The sequence below is a fragment of the Vombatus ursinus genome, unplaced genomic scaffold (genome assembly GCF_900497805.2).
Source record: "Vombatus ursinus unplaced genomic scaffold, bare-nosed wombat genome assembly UNPS02014818.1, whole genome shotgun sequence".
Classification (NCBI taxonomy): Eukaryota; Metazoa; Chordata; class Mammalia; order Diprotodontia; family Vombatidae; genus Vombatus; species Vombatus ursinus.
The window spans coordinates 48,474,053-48,493,153 of record NW_020954596.1 but is presented as its reverse complement, the minus strand read 5'-3'; the positions used below and the strand labels follow the sequence as shown (position 1 = coordinate 48,493,153).

Below are 19,101 nucleotides of genomic sequence, written 5' to 3'. Positions count from 1 at the left end.
TCAAAGTTTGCAAAGTAATTTATTTGTGTTATTTCATTTTATCACAATCACTTTGATCTCAGCCCTGTGAAGTAGGTACTGTTATTAGCCCCATTTTGCAATTGAAGAACTGAAGCCAAGAGAAGTCCAGGGTCATATAATGTAGTAAGTAACCTAGCAAGCTGACATCTTCCCATCTTTCTAATTTTCATATGCAAGAAGTGAATGTTATGTTATTAAAATATGGCTTCTTTTATTTTTTGTTTTAAATAGGATTTTTCTTTTGGGTATAATGGCATAATAATATCTAATATTTAAATTTTGCACCAATATAATTGAATTCTTTGCAATCTCTAGTGACACAATTGACAATTTTATTATTAGTCATTTAATACTTTTGATTTTTATTGGAATCTTTTTTTTAAAATATAGCCTTTATTTCCAAATAAATCTCTCCCATTTTCTTACCTATCAGATCACCACTTGTACCAAGATGAAAAATGAAAGAGTATAGAAGAAATAGTTCAACCAAGCAGCAGTACATGAGCAAAGACTGAAAGTGTATGCAGTGTTCCATACTTGTAGTCCCTATCTCTGCAAAGAAGGGAATGAAGTATATTTTATCTTCTCTGGGACCAAGTTTGTTTTTTTTATATACAGTGTTCCATTTTTTGGTATCTATGCTGTTGTCATTGTATATACAATTTTTTTTTTAAAGGCAGTTGGGGGTTAAGTGACTTACCCAAGGTCACACAGCACAACTAGTAAGTGTCAAGTGTTTGGTCTGAGGCCGGATTTGAACTCGGGTTCTCCTGACTTTAGGGCTGGTGCTCCCGTGTATACAATTTTTTTGGCTGTGCTTCACTGCATCAGTTTTATACAAACCTTATCCTTTATATTCTTCATAGTTGTCATTTCTTTTAGTTCTGTAATACTCCATGTTATGCATGTACCAATTTTTGTTTAGCCAATCCCATTTAATGGATATTTACTTTGTTTTTATTTCTTTATTTCAACAAAAAGTACTATTAGGAATGTTTCAGTGAATATGGAATTTGGAAGTAAAAAACCCTAGCTTTCTTTCCTGGCTTTGTTAGTATTTGTGTGACTTTGCTGTGCAAATTACTTAATTTCACAGGTCCTTGGTTTCCTAATTTGTAAAATGTAGGGCTTGGGGTAGGAAATCTCTAAGGTTCTTTCCAACCCTCTGTCATATGATTCTATGATTTTTATTCTAATGTTGAAACTGCAAGGTCCTGTGTAATCCTGACTGTGGTTCCATGATATTAAATTGTTTCTTTCTGGCTGCTTTCAATATTTTCTCATTGACCTGGTAATTTTGGAATTTGGCTACTATATTCCTTGGCATTTTCAATTTGGGATCTTTTTCAGGAGGTGATCGGTGGATTCTTTCTATGGCTGTTTTACCCTCTGGTTCTAGGACCTCAGGGCAATTTTCCTTTATGATTTCCTGAAAGATAGTGTGTAAGCTCTTTTTTTCATCATGATTTTCAGGTAGACCAATAATTTTTAAATTGTCTTTCCTGGATCAGTTTTCTAGGTCCGTTGTTTTACCAATGATGTATTTTACTTTTTCATCTATTTTTTCATTCTTTTTTTTCTGTTTGACAGATTCTCACTCTCTTATAGAGTCATTAGCTTCCATTTGCCCAATTCTAATTTTAACAAATTGTTTTCTTCTATTAGATTTTGTACCTCCTTCTCCATTAGGCCAATTGTAATTTTTTTTTTTTTTTGGCTAGGCAGTAGGGTTAAGTGACTTGCCCAGGGTCACACAGCTAGTAAGTATCGTGTCTGAGGACGGATTTGAACTCAGGTCCTCCTGACTCCAGGGCTGGTGCTCTATCCACTGTGTATTTTTTAAGGACTTGTTTTCTACAGTTAATTTTTGTCCTTCCTTTTCCAAGCTATTGACTCTCTCTTGCATACTTCTCATTCCTTTTCCCAATTTTTCTTCTGCCTGTCTTATTTGACTTTTAAAATCCTTCTTGAGCTCTTCTAAGAAGGCTTTTTGGGCTTCAGACCAGTTTAAATTCCCTTTTGAGGTTCCAGATGTGGGTTTGTTGACATTGTTGTCCTCTTCAGGATTTCTGCCTTGATCTTCACTGTTCCCTTAATAAGAATCTGTAGTATGTTTTTTTTTGCTCATGGTGTTTGCTTATTTCCTGGCCTTTAAAGAGATTGAGCTCTCTTGCTGGGGAGCAGGGGGCACTGATCCAAGCTTCTTGTGTTGGGAGCCCAGGGCCTGGTCACTGGCTTTGTGCGCTGGGGCCTCAACTGCTGGCAGTTGGAGGATGTAGGGTTCTGGTAGGTTACCTGATGTTGGGCTGGAATCACCAACACTGGAACTCTAGGGGTAGGATTGGGTGGTCTGGCCCCTGGAGGTTGCCTGACCACTAGGACCTTTCCTTCCTTTAGCTTTCTTCAGCTCCTTTCAGATGGATGTTGCAGGATGTTTATCTGCCTGGGACCCATTGGAGCATTTCCCAGAGTTTTGCTGAGGCTCTGGGAGACTTGGTTGCTGAAGAATGCCAAGGCACGTGGTGGTTTTTTGAGCTGGTTTCCTCTGGTTCCTCTGCCCTTACTGTAGCACTCAGGGATCCTCATGTTGGTGTTTGCCTGCTCCATCATCTGGGTTTCAGGATCTCCCCCTGGTATGCTGAGGTGGGGCTTTCTGCTACCTTGCTGGGACACTTCCTGTTCTGTACTGCTCCCCTTCCCCCAGGGCAAGAGGGGCCTTTCCCGTTAATTCCTCAAGCTACCTGGGCTACTGGATTGCTGCACCCCATCTTTCTTCTGGTTCAGCTGTTCTAGGGTTTTTCCTGGGGGTGATATTTTCGGGGCTTTCAGAGGTTAATAAGGTACAGTAAGAGCGACTTACTTCTTACTCCACCATGTTGGCTCCCGGAAGCAGAAATCCCTGTGATTTTTATTTTGTATACATGTAGACCAAGCTATTGATTAAAGATACGAGTTCAAAAACATTGTCTAAAATTTTTTTGGTATTGCCTGTAGATTTAATTTAGCTATGTTCTTTAACATTTACATGGAAAACAAAGTTGATTTCATTGTCCTTAGATTTAATGACATTTACATGTATAAATTAGTTTTCTTGTATAGTATAGTTTGTTATTTTAGCTTTGGAGATAAACCAAATTAACGTCAGTCAAGGTTACTAGTGAGTAGATAGCTGTTGTCCTTAGCTACAGTTCAAGATATTATTATCTTTTGATTTTGTACACAAAGGAACCAGACAATTTAGGCCATGATCACAGAATTTTCTTTAACAGGTTGAAAAGAAGTTGTGGTCTAGAGTTAGAATTTGTTAATTTCTGGGATGTTTAGTTTTTATTTGGATTTTTTGCAGTGAATATTAAACTAGAGTGTATTTTATTCCACAAATACATAAAGGAGGGTTAACACTGGTTTTTTGTTTTGGTTAGCAGTAGTGAAGTATGATGAGACAGGTCTTGAAAATTGTACAATGTGGGTATGAATTTTAGGATTCTATTTCTTGGACCATGTTGGTGTGTTTGGAGACCAGAAGGCCTCTAGATATCAAAAATGTGATAGGTAATAAAAATGGAATTCCCTGTTTTGAAATGCATTGTAATTTTGAAAGAAGTGAAAAAATCAACTTTTTGTGGTGATTTGGTATTTTTAGTCACAGGTAAAGTCATTGGCCTGTTTTTAAGAACTTCATGTTTCTGATCTCTGAAATATTTTATTTTTTTTGACTCTTCATTTTAAAGCTAATTGAATATCATTTAGCTTTTGCTGAGGTTCTTACATTTGTCTGTTATTTATGTAACCTTTATTTGAACATATATGTTTTATACAAAGAAACTACATTTGAGCAATTTATGGTTCTATTGGATGTGTGTTAAGTGAATATTCCTTCCTGTGGTAAGATCCCAGCTCATCCATGCCCGTCCACATCTTCTTGCATCTCGTGCACAGGAGGTGTTTAATACCACATGCTGGGGACCTTCCTCCAGATCTTTTAGCATTGTATGGATAGCAGTGGAGCACTCAGGCTGGCCATTGGTTTGTTCCTCACTGTTGCTACCGGGCTCACTCAAAAGAGACTAGATTTCGGAAGTGGTGACCATGTTTTCTGTTGGGTTATTTATGCTTTTGTACATGATGTACATTGTAGGTTTTGCCCATTAGGATTACTTTTTAACTCCATAACGAGTATTTTTCATCATTCTCTGTGTGATTAAATCATGCCTCTATTTTATTAATTAATTTTCAAGTGCTTTAATAGCATTAATTCCACAAGTTACACAAACAGGAAAGGGCTGCTTATAAATATCTTTATTGCTAACCATTGACTCTGGTAAAATGTTCCAGTAGGTTGGTAGAAATCCAAATACTTGTTGTACTGGGTAAATGTATTTACTCTTTGCTGTTGAATGAAGTGGGAGACCTTGAGCTTTGTTTGGTGAAGATGACCTGTTGTTATGATATTTCGTCAGAGCCTGTGGTTTTATCCCAACTGGTGTGTTTTTTTTCTCTCCTCATTGGGAATTTAATTGAGCACATAATTGTGTAAGCAAGTTAATGGGCTTTAAGTTTAGATTTTTTTAGGGCTTACTAAAATCAGCACTTTTTAATGAAAGGAGTAGATACAACATAGAAAAAGGTCATCATTTTGTTTTTAAGGCTACTGTAACTTGAGTAACTTGCAGGGGACATGGTTTTTTGTTTTTTTTTTGGTGAGGCAGTTGGGGTTAAGTAACTTGCCCAGAGTCACACAGCTGGTTAAGTATTATGTGTCTGAGGCCGGATTTGAACTCAGGTCGTCCTGACTTCAGGGCCAGTGCTCTATCTACTGTGCCACCTAGCTGCCCCAAGGGAAATGTTGTAGCAGAAGGTAGTGAGGGTACAAAGCCCAACTTCCTGCCCATGTAGAGCCCTTAATTTAAAGAAGTAACAGTGTTCTGTATAGATTATGTATCCTTGTTTGTTCTTATGAATGTGGAGCAAAAAACTTCCTTCAAATGAGAGAAAATATTCTTTTTTGTAAGCTCCTTGAAGTCAAGAAGGACTATTGTCATATGCTTTCTTGTATCACCCACAGAATGTAACCATATCTTATACGTAAAATCAACATTCAGTAATCAACATTTGATTGATTCTTGTTAATCAGGAGATGCTTTTATTTTGCTTCAGGAGTTCTTTTAAAAGAAAATTGTACTGTAAAATAGTATATGTATATTTTAATTTTATTTTTCTAATTCTGACCTTAAAACCAAAAAAAGAACTTTTCTTTTGGCAAACTAGACCATAAAAGATTATATGTGCAACTGTGACAAGTATGTTCACCTTGCTTTTTAAAAAGAAACATGTAATAAATGCAACATGTTACTTTTCAAAGCTGTTCTGCTTGTCTGTAACAGAATATTTATGTAACTTTTTATAGGATAGTATTTCTTGAATTTGTTTCATTTCACTTTTCAAGATCAATCATTTCTTTGAGGTCATTAACCTATTTATTAAATTTAAGTTTTTCAGTTCTCTGACATCTTATCCTAGCAGTTCTGTAGGTACAACTTTGCAACTTGTAGCCTGTAAGTCTGTAGGAATTCTCTAGTCATTGGACTAGACCAGAGTGCTTGGGTAGTGTATGTCTTTATCTCAATGAGTTTCTCAGTTATTGGGGGTAAAAAAAAAAAAGAACTACTTTAAGTCCAGTTGTTTTTTGTGTTTTGTTTTGTTTTGTTTTGCTAAAAATTCACCAGTAGTCTAGTCGCCTCTCCTGAATCCATCTTTTTTCTCATTAAGAACCATCTCATTCCTCCTTCTAAAATGCACTTGTCCTTGTCTCTTTTGTTCTTGTACTACAAAAAATGATTAGAGTCATAGTTAAGAATGGAGTAGACCAAAAATCTCAACACCAGCAAATTTTGTTATTATGGTAAGCAATGAGGGCTAGGCTGTGTGATTGATGTCTCACAAACTGATTGACCTAAAAACTGTTGTTTGATCTCCATGCAGGACATATCAATTTGTAGCTATTTTTAAAAAATTGTGGGCTGTCTTCTGTAGCCATATGCACTTTCCTTTGTTTTTTTGGGGAGGAGCCCCAGAAAAAGGGAGAGCATGGTTGGCATTGTTCTTCAGGTGGGCTGGTAATAATGCTGATCCATCTGTTGAAACCACTCCCAACCCTTAGTCACCAACATCTCTTAACCATCATTTTTCCTATGATTCTTAAGTGATTATAAAACTTTATGAAAATCAAAAGCCACTTTTTAATAGAGAAGGTTTTGGGGATCCCTGTATTAGTTTATAGGTTCGTTTGCTCTATAAAGTAAAAGCAATACCTTGGCATAATATGCTTTAAGGACTGCTAATCTAAAAAAAATTGATTCACTTAAAACAGTGAACTAATTCCTATATCCTTAGTGCTTTATATTTAATGAAGCTTGAACATGAGCTAAATTTATTTTTTTTATGAAAAGGTAATGTTTTTATTTTTCTCAAAATGAGCTATTATTAATTTCCTGACTACATGATTTAATAATAAAAATAACACGAAAATCATTATGAAGTTTGTAGACTAGTGATTGGTTGGTTTTTCTTTTGATGTCACAATTCTCCTACCAATAAATGAGGTAGAGGAAAAATGTCAAAGAAATAGAAGGAAACATCTCCTAAATACTCCAATGGGATAGGAGTATCATCTTTTTGTAATGGAATACGGTTCAGGTATCTATACAATGTTCACCTGACACAAAAATAAGTTGTGAATATTGTTGGAGGAAAAGTGACTTTAATTTTATAAATGTTCAGCTTTTTTATGTTTTTTTTTTTTTAAATAAATTCAGCCAATATAATATAATATATCTTGTTTCATTTGTATATCTTCAAACAGTAACCCTCTGGCAAGTATCCTTTTCTCTTACTCAGAAAATTTCCTTTATATGTTCTTGTTTATATAGGTGTAAATGAAACAAAGTTATTTTAAAGAAGTAATTATTCTTTTGAAAATAGAGTTATATTAAGCTTTGCCTTTCTGGTATGTGGAGAGAAAAGAGAACTAGAAAAGATATTGTGAAGTTTTTGTAGTATAAGAGCCTATGGAATAATTATTTTTTATGCAGTAATATCTCTTTTAGGGAAGCAGGTGCATTCCCATTGTCAGAAATTTTGTTACTGGAGGGAGAAATAATATATGAAACGTAAGACATCAGAAAAATGGAGTTAATGTTTGAAAATATAGATATCATTGAAACAATGCTTTTGCTGTTAAGACCAACACGTTTTATGTACCCTTTTCTGTAGGGATGATTGGGTTACTCTGTTGACCCTCCAGGCCACTTTTGAGTTCTTTTTGTCTCCTGCCTATGCCTTAAAACAGGAAGGAATTTCCAATAATACACCAGTGGCCAGTTGTATAACCCTCGCATTTGAACACTTGACCATCTCTGTGTTTTCCTTTAAGGAGAATTAATCCAGTGACGTTGGAAAAGGGTAGTACCTATGTGGCCATTTTCCTTTCTCTTTTTCTTCTCCAGGTAAAGCTTGGTTATCACTCTCCAAATGTAATACCCAAATTGACTTTGTTCAGGCCTAATGGGAATATTCCTCAACTCTTTGGTATGGGCTACTGCCCAATGACAGTTCTCTCAGTGCTTTTGAGCATGTAAGCACATATGTATGTGGGGAGGGGGGGAAGGGAGGGAAGGAAGGGAGGAGAAAGAGAGGGAGAGAGGAAGATGGGAAATAAGACTTGTGATTTCATCAGTGTGTAAAATTGCACCATGTAGAAATTCCACTCCCCTTCTCTAAAGCAGGTTGACAATTTAGTTTTAGAGTTGCCTAGGATACTCAGAGGTTAAGTGACTTACGTCAAGTTCACATAGCTGGAATATGTCAGAAGCAGGACTTAGACTCAGGTTTAAGGCCTGGCCTTCTGCCCAGTATGTCACACTATCCATCTCTTCTTTGAGTGGGTAAAGGACTAAACTCCTCTTGGGGAAACTAATGTGCAAATCAGCCAGGAAAGATAGGTCGAAGCCAGATCGTGAAGGTCTTTGAATGTTAGAGGAGTGTGTATTTTATCCTCGTGGTAGTAGGGAACCACTAAAACTTCTTGAGTAGGGGAAATGAAATGGCCAACTACACTTTTAACAATATTTAACAGTATTAATTATTAATTACAATATTAATTTGGCAACTGTGTAATATTAATTGAGTAGAAAGAAAGCAGACTTGAACTTGTGAGATGTATAGCAGGCTTTTGTAAAAGCCATCATCTTAGCTCAGACTCTTATTAGACTATTTGATTAGAGAAAAGGGGAGGCATATGAGGAATGTTAAAGAGGTAGAACTGACAAGACATGAACTTGTGTGAGTGTGTGCATTCCTTTGGACCTAGTAATAATACTACTAGTCTATATCCCGCAGATCAAGTTGTAGCAACGACCTGGAAACAAAGGGATTACCCATCATTTGGGGAATGACTGGGCAAATTGTGGTTTATGAATGTACTGAAATACTATTGCTCTGTAAGAAATGATGGAGACAATTTCAGAGAAATCTGTGAAGGGTTTGTATGAACTGATGGCAATATGAAGTGAGTAGAATCAGTAAAACTATTTGTACTATAACAAAATGATAAAGACGCAGGTTAGTGAGAGTGAAGAGTTGAGGATGATTTCTAGAATATAAATAGGAGTGACTGTGTGCAAGGGGATTTATACCCTTGATAGAAATAGCTTAAGTTTGGAGAAAGAACGAGTTTCAAAAGAGTGAATGAATTTGGATTTCTACATGTAGAGTGTAAGATGCCTGTGTGCATAGTGGAATGGGACTTGCTTACTTTCTCTTCTTACTTATACCCTCTTTTATCTAGTCAAGCAATCAGCAAGTATGTATAAGACTTTGTGCCAGTAGCTGCACAAGGCAAAATAAGAGCTAAGTTGAGGCATATAGATGAAGAAGCGGAAGGAAACTTAATGAAAGAAAAACTTCAACAACCAGACCTCCTGTTGAATTTTTGACTTGCTGTCTAGAAAAATTACTTTTGTCCTTGTTGCTTGATAGTTCTAGATTATCGATTAATAATTTGGTTTCTCCATGTTACAGACTACAGGAAGGGAAATCAAAGGAATATTAAGGTGCTCAGAGATCCATTTGGGAAGGCAAAACTCAGCTGTATTCACCCCAGAATTAGATTTTCTCTCTTTGGTTTTGTAAATAGATTTTTGTATGGGCCTACACATTATTTTTCTTGACTTTTATTTGTTATCCTTCTGTGACTACTCATAATTCAGAATGACAAAGCAATTTTCTTTTTGAGACAATTACTCCGCTCTGTGTTGGATGATTCCAGTTTACTTTTTGTTTGTTGCTACCACATTTAAGGTAGTGTTACATATAAATAAAAAATAAATGATTTTTATAAGGAGACAGGTATCCTGGGGGAAAATTCTGTCCTTTCAGTTGTCCATGGTTTTCAACAAGGTTTCAGAAATTTGGGAAGACTTATTTATATTATTTTGTTAGAAATATCTTAGGAGAGAACAAAGTTTGCCTTTGGCTTCTGACAATTTAGGCTTATTTGAAACCAAGAACAATCAAATACTCAAAATGCTCCATCTCTGTATCCTCCATGACATTTGTATTTGGGACATTTGTGGCAGTATGCATTACGTGGTTACCCTGTATCTAGCTGTAATCTGCAAGTAGCTAGATTAATGCAATGATGCTTATTCCTTATACTACACTTCCCCACTTTATCATAAAAGCATTATGTACTTGTTTTCATCCCTGATTTTTTCCAAGTCTTTGTAAGATTTAGAGCTAATGAAGCTCTAAGAACCAATCCAGAAGGGACAGTTAAGGCTTAGGAGAATAGTCTGTCTAGTGTTTTGATAATTTATAAAGGGATAGTTATAGGATATTATTAGAGTTTTCTAAGGTTCTATAAAACACTGCATGTACATATTATTACATCCACTTTAATAAACTCTCAAAACTTAAGAGGTATTTGTTGTTGAACTCATTTTGTTCAAGGTTATTTATTAATGTCTGTGTTATTAAAATACAAAAGTTGGGAGAATACAAAAATCAGATCAATGGGGAAACCTACTAATTTGTCTTTTTTTATAGTGGCTGTAATCAAGTACCTATAAGGGAGCTAATAATAAGTGTATTTTGTCTTTAATAAAGAATAAGAGGGGGCAGCTAGGTGGCGTGGTGGATAGAGCACCAGCCCTGGATTCAGGAGAACCTGAGTTCAAATCTGGCCTCAGACACATAACACTTACTAGCTGTGTGACCCTGGGCAAGTCACTTAACCCCATTGCCTAGCCAAAAAAAAAAAAGAGAGTAAGAGATCCTGCTATGAAATGTTTGACTAATAGATAAGTTGAAATTCTATACTGAGCACATGAGGTTTCCATATTTATTTCATTTTTTAAAATGCTTTTTTTAAAAGCTTTTCTATTTTTTAATTTTTTAATTTTTAATTTTAATTTTTCTTTTGATATTTGGAGTTAAGTGACTTGCTCAGAGTCACATAGCTAGTAAGTGTCAAGTGTTTGATCTGAGGCCGGATTTGAACTCAGGTCATCCTCACTTCAGGGTTGGTGCTGTATCCACTGCGCCACCTAGCTGCCCCTAAAAGTACTTTTTTAATGGCAGTTTTACTAAAAAATAAAATGGGTTCATATACGTTACACTTTTGGGATTTGAAGTGACTATCAGAAGTTTAAATTACAGGCCCCTAAAGAAAAAGATCACATTCACCTTTTGCTAAGTACAAAATAAATTTATTTGCAGAGAAACCTGGTGTTTTTTAGGATTGTAATTATATAATAAGATAGCTACAGTAAAATAAGATAGCTCCAGCAAAATAGAGGTTCTGTGGATTCTATTTTGCCTCTTTCCTTTTGATATTGTCATAGTTTCTTTAGCTTTTTGGTTAAAAGAGAGAATGCTTATTTGAATTAAACATCTGTGAGGTTCTGTATACTTGAGTGGGCTGAAAAAATAGTTTTTCTTTTACTAAATCTTATATGTCAATAAAGTGACTTGCTTAGTTTTCAAACATATCAAAGATTAAATGTTTCACTTTTTAAAATATCTTAATTGGAGAAATTCTGTTTATTCAGCTTATTTTAAAACTGCATATCATATTTGTCTGATTTCTGACAGTTCCTGGGCCAACCCTAGTTCAGCATTGGATCTGCTCCTTACTACTGCCCCTTAACTAGCCTCCCAGACTTCCCTAACCATACCACTACTTGCTTCTGCCAGCTCTGAGGCAGGCCTTATAGAATAACACACTACACCTTGCCAGGAGGACCCCTTTGAACTATCTCAGAGGTGGGGAATCTGCAGCGTTATGGCCACTTAGGTCCTTGGGTGCGGCCTTTTGACTGAATCCAAGTTTTACAGAACAAGTTCTTTTATGAAGGGGATTTGTTCTGGGAAGTCAGTCAGAGGACACTTGAGGACCTAGAAGGCCATAGGGCCTCAAGGCCACAGGTTCCCCACCCCTGAACTATCTACTCACCTGTTTTCCTCAGTGGACCTTTTCATATCCACTAATACCCTGCCTGGACTCATTTCTCAGTGGTTAGCATCCCCCTATTCCCTTGTATTCTTCCTTATCTTAGTGGTCATGAACCTTAGCTGCTACTGAACAAATTGTGTTCCTGCTTTCTGCTTCCTCATTCCTATCCATCTCAACCTAACCCCCTCTCCCAAAATCTCATTCTAGATTTTCCTGTCTCTTCCATTATACCTGCTTCAACACTGACAGACTTCCTTTCATTCTCAATCTTTTCCTTTCTTGCTTCTTCTGTTTTTGGAAACTCATAGTCTCCCTTATGACAACACCGTTTCCCTGTGTCGCCTTTATAGCATTGACTACACTTTCCCTCTTGTCTCCTGACTCATTATTCTCAGTGGGAGAGTTGGAATATTTCTTGCTCTCCATTACCACCATCAGTCGCTCCATAATTCTGCTTCTTTTGAGGTTTATGCTGTTCAGATTTATCACCAATCCAGTTTCTGGTGACTTATCTTTTTTAAAAATACAATTTTATTTTATTTTTGTTGTGAATTCTCTCCTTTCCTGTCCATCTTTCCCTTTCTCACCCATTGAGAAGGGAAGGGGAAAAACAAAAACAAAACCACAACCTCTTACACACATGTTTAGTCAGACAAAACAAATTCCCACATTAACCATGTCTTTGGCTATTATCTTTTGACCTTCAGGACTCTTTCTTTGCTTACTTGGTGAATTGAGTGCTTGGCTCAGTCTTTCCTTTATCCCCAATTCCAGCCCTTTATACTAGGTGATTTCAACATACCCTTTTATGTTTCCTCAATTACCCAAACTTCTCAGTTTCTTAATTTTTTTAGTTCCTATGACCTATTTCTCCATTCCTCTTCAGCCTCATATGGAGCTGGTCATAACCTTGATCCTACATATGCTAAACCTATTCGTTGTCTTCACTGTGACCTTTTTCTTCCTCCCTATGGTATTTTTCTAGACTGCTTCCCCTGCTCTGACTGCACTCCAGCCCCTTCCTGATCTTGACTCTTTGATGAAGCAGTTCAGCTCTGCACTATCCTCTATTCATTTTTTGGAAATTTTATTTTCTGTCCTGAACTTAAACACCAAAAAAAGTAGAATATTTTTATATATACTGCAGAATGAAGAAAGATGATTGCATATGAAACTAAATCTCCATTTCATATCACTTTTTTAAAAAATCATAATAAATTCCATGTTAATTTCTAGTATTCTTTTTTTTTCTTTCCCTTTTTGGTGAGGCAGTCGGGGTTAATTGACTAGCCCAGGGTCACACAGTTAGTAAGTGTCAAGTCTCTGAGGCCAGATTTGAACTTAGGTCCTCCTGACTCCAGGGCCAGTGCTCTATCCCCTGCCCCACCTGCCCTTATCCATGTTAATTTCAAAACTACCTTTTGTTCCCTTCTGTACCTTTAAAAAGATGTTTCATTGGCCCTCTTTTTTTTTTTACATCACTATTATTGACTTCCTCTACCTTCTGCCACCTTTCCAACCTCTTCTCATTAAAAACTGAGAAAAAGAAAAAAAAATATATGTATCTATCTACAATGTGAATCCATTACCTCTGTTACAAGAGATCATCATAGGTCCTCTCGAGACATGGTTGGTTATTGCATTGATGAGAGTTCTAAAAGAATCTTTAAAAGTGATTTGTCTTTGCAATGTTCTTGTTATATGAATTGTTCTAGTTTTTCTAACTTCACATTGCATCAATTCATTCAGTCTTCTGAGACTTTTATGAACCTATCTCTTACTGTTTCTTACTGCACAACAATATCCATAACATTTATATACCAAAATTTGTTGAGCCATTTCCTAGTTGATGGACACCTCTTTAATTTAGAGTTCTTTGCCAAAGAACCTGCACTTTTGGTGCCAAAGCACCAAAAAAAGCTGCTATAAATGGTTTAGTACACATGATCCCCTTTTTCTTTCTTTGATCTCTTTGGGCTATTGGCCTAATAGTGGTATTACATGGTTAAAAGGTAAACACAGTTTAGTGACTTTTAAGATATAATTCCAAACTACTTTCCAAAATGTCTACATCAATTTATAATTCTACCCCTAGTTTATTAATGTACCTTTTTTTCCCCGTAACCATGCCAATTTGATTTGTATGAGGTGGAACCTCATAGTTGCATTAATTTGAATTTCTCTGTTAATGATTTGGAGCATTTTTTTTCATATAAATAGCTTTTTCCATATGTTACCTTGAATATCTCTTCTTTTGATAACTGTCTATTCATATCCTTTGACCATCTGTCATTTGGAGAATGGTTCTTTTTTTTTTTAACTATATAAATTTGAGCTTTAACTCATGATTTGTACATTTCCTTAAGATAATTTTTTTTCCTCCAGTTATCAAGCATTATAATGATTTTTTGAAGATTTTCCCTTTCAAAAGCAGACTATTCTAGAAGAAATAAACTTTGGAAGAAAACTTGGTTTTGATGAACTGGAAAATGACCATCTCCAGGAACTGCTCATTTTTTCATTTAACAATTGACAGATGGTCTTCTAGATCAAGTAGGAGTGTTTAAGGACGCCAACAATGATGCTGATAAATAAGCAGATAATATGCAAGTAGAAGAGTTTACATTTCAAGATAACCTTTTGAGCTCTAGAAGTTGTGAAGCAAAAAGTTATGGATGCTGATTCTGATGTCAGGCAAATGCTCCAAGATATGGAGCATATGCATGAAGATTTAAAGAAAGAGAAGATAGTTCAGTGTATGGTGATAAAGTAAACTACAATAACATCAAATTCGTTATATCATCAGTGTAGGCTTATTTTTAGGTATGATATTCAGTAATTTTAAAAATTTTGCTTTCTATAACTGCTCCATTATTTTGTAAAAACCTTGAATCAGAAATACATTTTCCTTATCATTTGCTGTTATATTTATGTTAATAAATAGATTAAAAATCTTATTAAAAAATTCATTATGTTTCCATTGATCTGGAACTAATTATTGTATTTTATATGGTAATTATAACTGAACAGTGTGGAATAGGGCAAATTTGAATAATGTGACTATTTAATGGGATTCACTATTTGCACTAATCAGGACCTAATTGTACTTTTTTCTCCCTTGCTCCCCTGGGGATGGAGGGGAGAATATACAAATATAACATTGATCATACCCAGTAATGTGTTTCCTATTAGTCTATCACCTATCACATGGTTGGCAGCATTCTTTATCATAAATCCTCTGTAATAATGGCTGATCGTTATGTTGATTAGAGTGCTTAAGTCTTTCAGAATTGTTTACTTTTTCACAATATTGGTTTTATAGTATATATTATTCTTCTAGTTCAGCAGGCCCTCAGTCACAGGAAGGCACCTGGCTGTGCAGCCTGCTTTAGGCTAAATCCTGTCCCTAGTGTTTTTAGACCTTTTTGTCTCCCTATGCCAACTCAAGTTGTAAAAGTGACTCACTGATTTTTTTTCTATGAATTTCCCAATTAAGACTTGGTCTATTGCATTTTCTAGATGATTATTCAATGACTGTGGGGAAGAGCTTGGCTGTTTTACTTCCTTCCATTCTATTTTATTGGTTGTTCCTGCTATAAATTTTAGAAAGTGACTGGTGATTCTTTCAGTCCATACTTTCCCTTCTGGTTCTAAAGAATCAGTATCGTTTTCATTTATGATTTCTTAAAATAAAATGTTCAGGCTTTTTTCCTTCATTGTTTTTAAAGAGTTTAGTGATTCTTCACTTAGCCTTTTTTGCCTGCTTTTCAAGTCAGTTGTTGAAAATATCCTTCGTTTTCTTCTATTCCTTCGGTCTTTTGGTTTTGTTTTTGTATTTATTGCTGTCTCATGGAGTCACTTACTTCTATTTGACCAAGTCTGTTTTCAGTTAGTTTGTTGAGTAAGGTTTATTGCTTTCTCTTCCCAGATTTTTTTTTTTTTTTTGGTGAGGCAGTTGGGGTTAAATGACTTGCCCAGAGTGAATGTTATGTGTCTGAGGCTGGATTTGAACTCAGGTCCTCCTGACTCCAGGGCCAGTGTTCTATCCACTGTGCCACCTAGCTGTCCCCAGCTATTTATTCTTACAATTCTTTCCATCAGAACTCATTTCATTTTTTTAATCTCTTGCTTTATTTCTTTTGGCTGTTAATGTAATTCTTTGGAAAATCCATTTTTTCCCTTTTGAGTTTCTGCAGTTGTTAAAAAGTTATATTTTCCTTTAAGAATATCTTTAGATCTATAATAATGTTTTGTTCTTGCTGGCATTTCCTTTGATTTACTCATTTCTTCAGTTTTAGTTTATTGATTGGTTCCTTGACTCCTCCTCACTCATACTCACCACATATATCCAATTTGTTGTCAAAATTTTTCATTTCTACCTTTGTAACACCTCTTGTATATGTATTTTTTTCTCTCTACTCAGATAGCCACCTCCGTAGTGTAGGTTTTTACCTCTTGCTTGGACTATTACAGTTGCCTCCTAATTGGCCTGTCTGCCTCAAAACTCTTCTGCACTGTGATCTGTTCTTCATACAGCTTACCAAAGTGACTTTCCATATTATCCCTCTATTCAATAAACTCCAGAGGCTCCCTGTCACTACCAGGATCAAATATGAATTCGTCTTTGGGCATTTAAGGCTCTTAGTAATGTGACTCCTTCCTGTTTTACCAATCTTAAACTTTACTCTCCTCCGTGAAATCTATAATCTTGCTACACTGACCGACCTGGTGTTCCTCACACAGGACACTCTTATCTTTTCTCTCTGTTCCTTTGCATAGGCTTTCTGGAATTCCTGAAATGATCTCCCTTTTGATCTCTGCCTCTCTTAGCTTCCCTGTCTTCAAGCCTGCTTATATCCTGCCTTCTCCAAGAGACCTTGCTGGTGCTGCTGGTGCTTTCTTTGCCCGTAAAGTTACTGATCTTCTATTCTATATGTATCTTTTACATATTTCTTTACAGGTTGTCTCCTGTGTAAGCTCTTTGAGGGCAAGGGCTATTTTTGCCTTATTATTATAACCATTGTGCTTAGCATAGTTCCTGGCATACACTTAATGAATAGCTAGTTGATTGATTGGTTGCAGTTATTGGAGAGTCCTAAATCTATACTCCCATTAATATGATAGAAATGAACAATTTCAGAATTTTAATGTATGGATTTAAATGATGTGAAATGGTGTAAATAACTTAATTTTTAAGATATAGTATTAGAGGTCCCATTTCACTAGTTTTATATAGTGGAGCCAAATAGGGCAATGTCTGTTTTTCATTTTGTCTTTGTATTTTCAGTGCTTAGCAGAATGCTTTGTATATAGTTGGCATATAACAAATACTTCTTGAATTGAATTAATTAAATATAATTAATTACTGTTCTTGTAGTGGTAATGGGTAATAAGGCTAGCCTGTGTGGTTATCATTAAAGTTCTGATATTTTCATAGTTAAACATGGATAACCATTGAGTAGATTTGTTTGATCAGCAAAACTATATGTAATTTAATTCATTACTATTACTGAGTTTCAGTTGCTAATTTATGAAAAATCAGGCCAGAATTTGACACAGTGTAGAGCTGCATTTGCTGATTTTTCTTTATTTTGATATCTCCTACTTAAGCAATATGTGGCTCTTGCTTCTGTTAAAGGTACTAATGAGGAGGGCAGCTAGGTGGCGCAGTGGATAGAGCACCGGCCCTGAAGTCAGGAGGACCTATGTTCAAATCTGGCCTCAGACCAAACACTTTACTAGCTCTGTGACCCTGGGCAAGTGAGTTAACCCCAGTTGCCTAAAAAAAAGAAAAGAAAAAGAAAGAAAAGGTACTGATGAGGGATGTTATTGTTTTTTAGTCTCTACAACAGCAGACCTAGTAGGCCTATAGGTTTTCAGGCTTTCAGCATTTCACATCTGACCATCTCCCAATAATCAACTATTTCCTGCTTGATTTGCAGACCACCTACCTAGATTCTAATTCTCTAGGTGAAGTAGAGAAGGACATCCAGATATCGAGTCTTCAGGAAAATTTTCTTCCCTTTCATTATCCTTTGTTCTCAACTTTCTCAGGAGATAGTAGAAGCAACCCTTTCAGGATACCGAGGCTTGACTTCAGTATTATGCTAGGATGGCACTGAGTCCTCTTGTTCTTCCAGGGAGTGGATTTTGATCATGGTTATAACAGCAGGAATGTTATGATTTAATGACTTGAGAGTTACAGAAAGGCCCTAAAACTATAAAATGAAGTCAACTGGTCCACAAGAGTATTTGCACCTCTTGAGTATGGTCTCATTTACATTGTGGTTTAATCAGTTGTGCTCATCAGCTAGAGACAAACTGTCCTCAGATACTAGTGAATGTTGTACAGAAGTAAGAAGAATTAATGAAAAGAGAGTAAATATTTATAAAGAAAGTTGACCAACCATACATATTAAGAGGGCTTATTGCTTTATGCAACTTGCAAGTAGGTTCATAGTGGCATAGTAGCAGGACTCTGCCCTGTTCAGCATTTTTACCAGTGATTTGAAACCTTTTAGTGATTATACTTTCCTTTCAAATGCTCATATCATCACTTTAATATTGTTTGCTATTGTTTTCCCAAGAAGAAAGGTCAAAACAATACATTTTTTCTTTATCTTTGTTTTAAAATGTTTGCTTTTTATGAAGTAGAGTGTCATCGACAAGCATGAGCATTTCTGTGTACTAAAAAACTAGAAAAATGATAACTAAATATGTTTAACCGTGAATCTAAACGTTGCATTTTAAAAATGTTATTTATAAAATTTAACATGGTATTACCAACATTGCCCTGCTTGTCTGGGTCCTCTTCTGACCTTCCTTCTGCCTTCTTTTATTTTTATGTTTCATTAGCACTCTTTCTTTGCTTCTTTTTTTGTTGCTATCCCTAATACTGTCTACCCACCGGCCAATAAGACTCTTTCCCCTTTCCCTCCCCCTAAATAAAAATCCTGCCTTATAATAAATAAATGTAGTCAATACAAATTTGTGTTGCATTAGTCAATTCTGAATCTGCATGTCCCATTCTGCATGTACAGTCCATTACCTTTCCCTCATGTATTGGAATACACACTTCATTGTCAGTTTCTAGAGTGGTGATTGATCATAATTCTTAAGTCTTTCACAATTGCTTTTTTGTTGTGGTCATTGTATAAATAATTCTCTTGATCCTTCTCACTTTACTTTGCATGAGTTCTTGCAAGCTTTCTCAGGTTTCTTTGAATCCATAACTTTCATTTCTTATGGTATATTCCCTTACATTCTAATGAAGGCTACCAGGTATAGTATAGAGAAAAGTCAGGATGACCTTTGACCCATACCAGAGCCTACACTGAGTGTTCTAAGCAACTTTTAAAGACTCTTAAGTTGCAGAGAAGATACAGGATCTGCACTGGAGGTGGGAATTTCCTCACTCGGGAAATCCTATGTTAGTGAAATCACAGGTTCAGTCCCTGTCTCTTTCTACAGTCATGTGCCATAATTTGTTCACTTTTTTTCCCCAACTGATGGACAGTTACTTTGTTCCCAGTTTTTTTTGCTGCAGCAAGAAGTAATGCTTTAAATAT

The 19,101-nt window shown here is 35.8% G+C and overlaps 1 protein-coding gene across 2 annotated transcripts in view; it reads left to right on the top strand.

The window, feature by feature from the left end:
• Positions 1 to 19,101, top strand: part of RFC1 (replication factor C subunit 1) — a 99,114-nt gene that overhangs the window by 28,083 nt on the left and 51,930 nt on the right. The window lies entirely within an intron of this gene.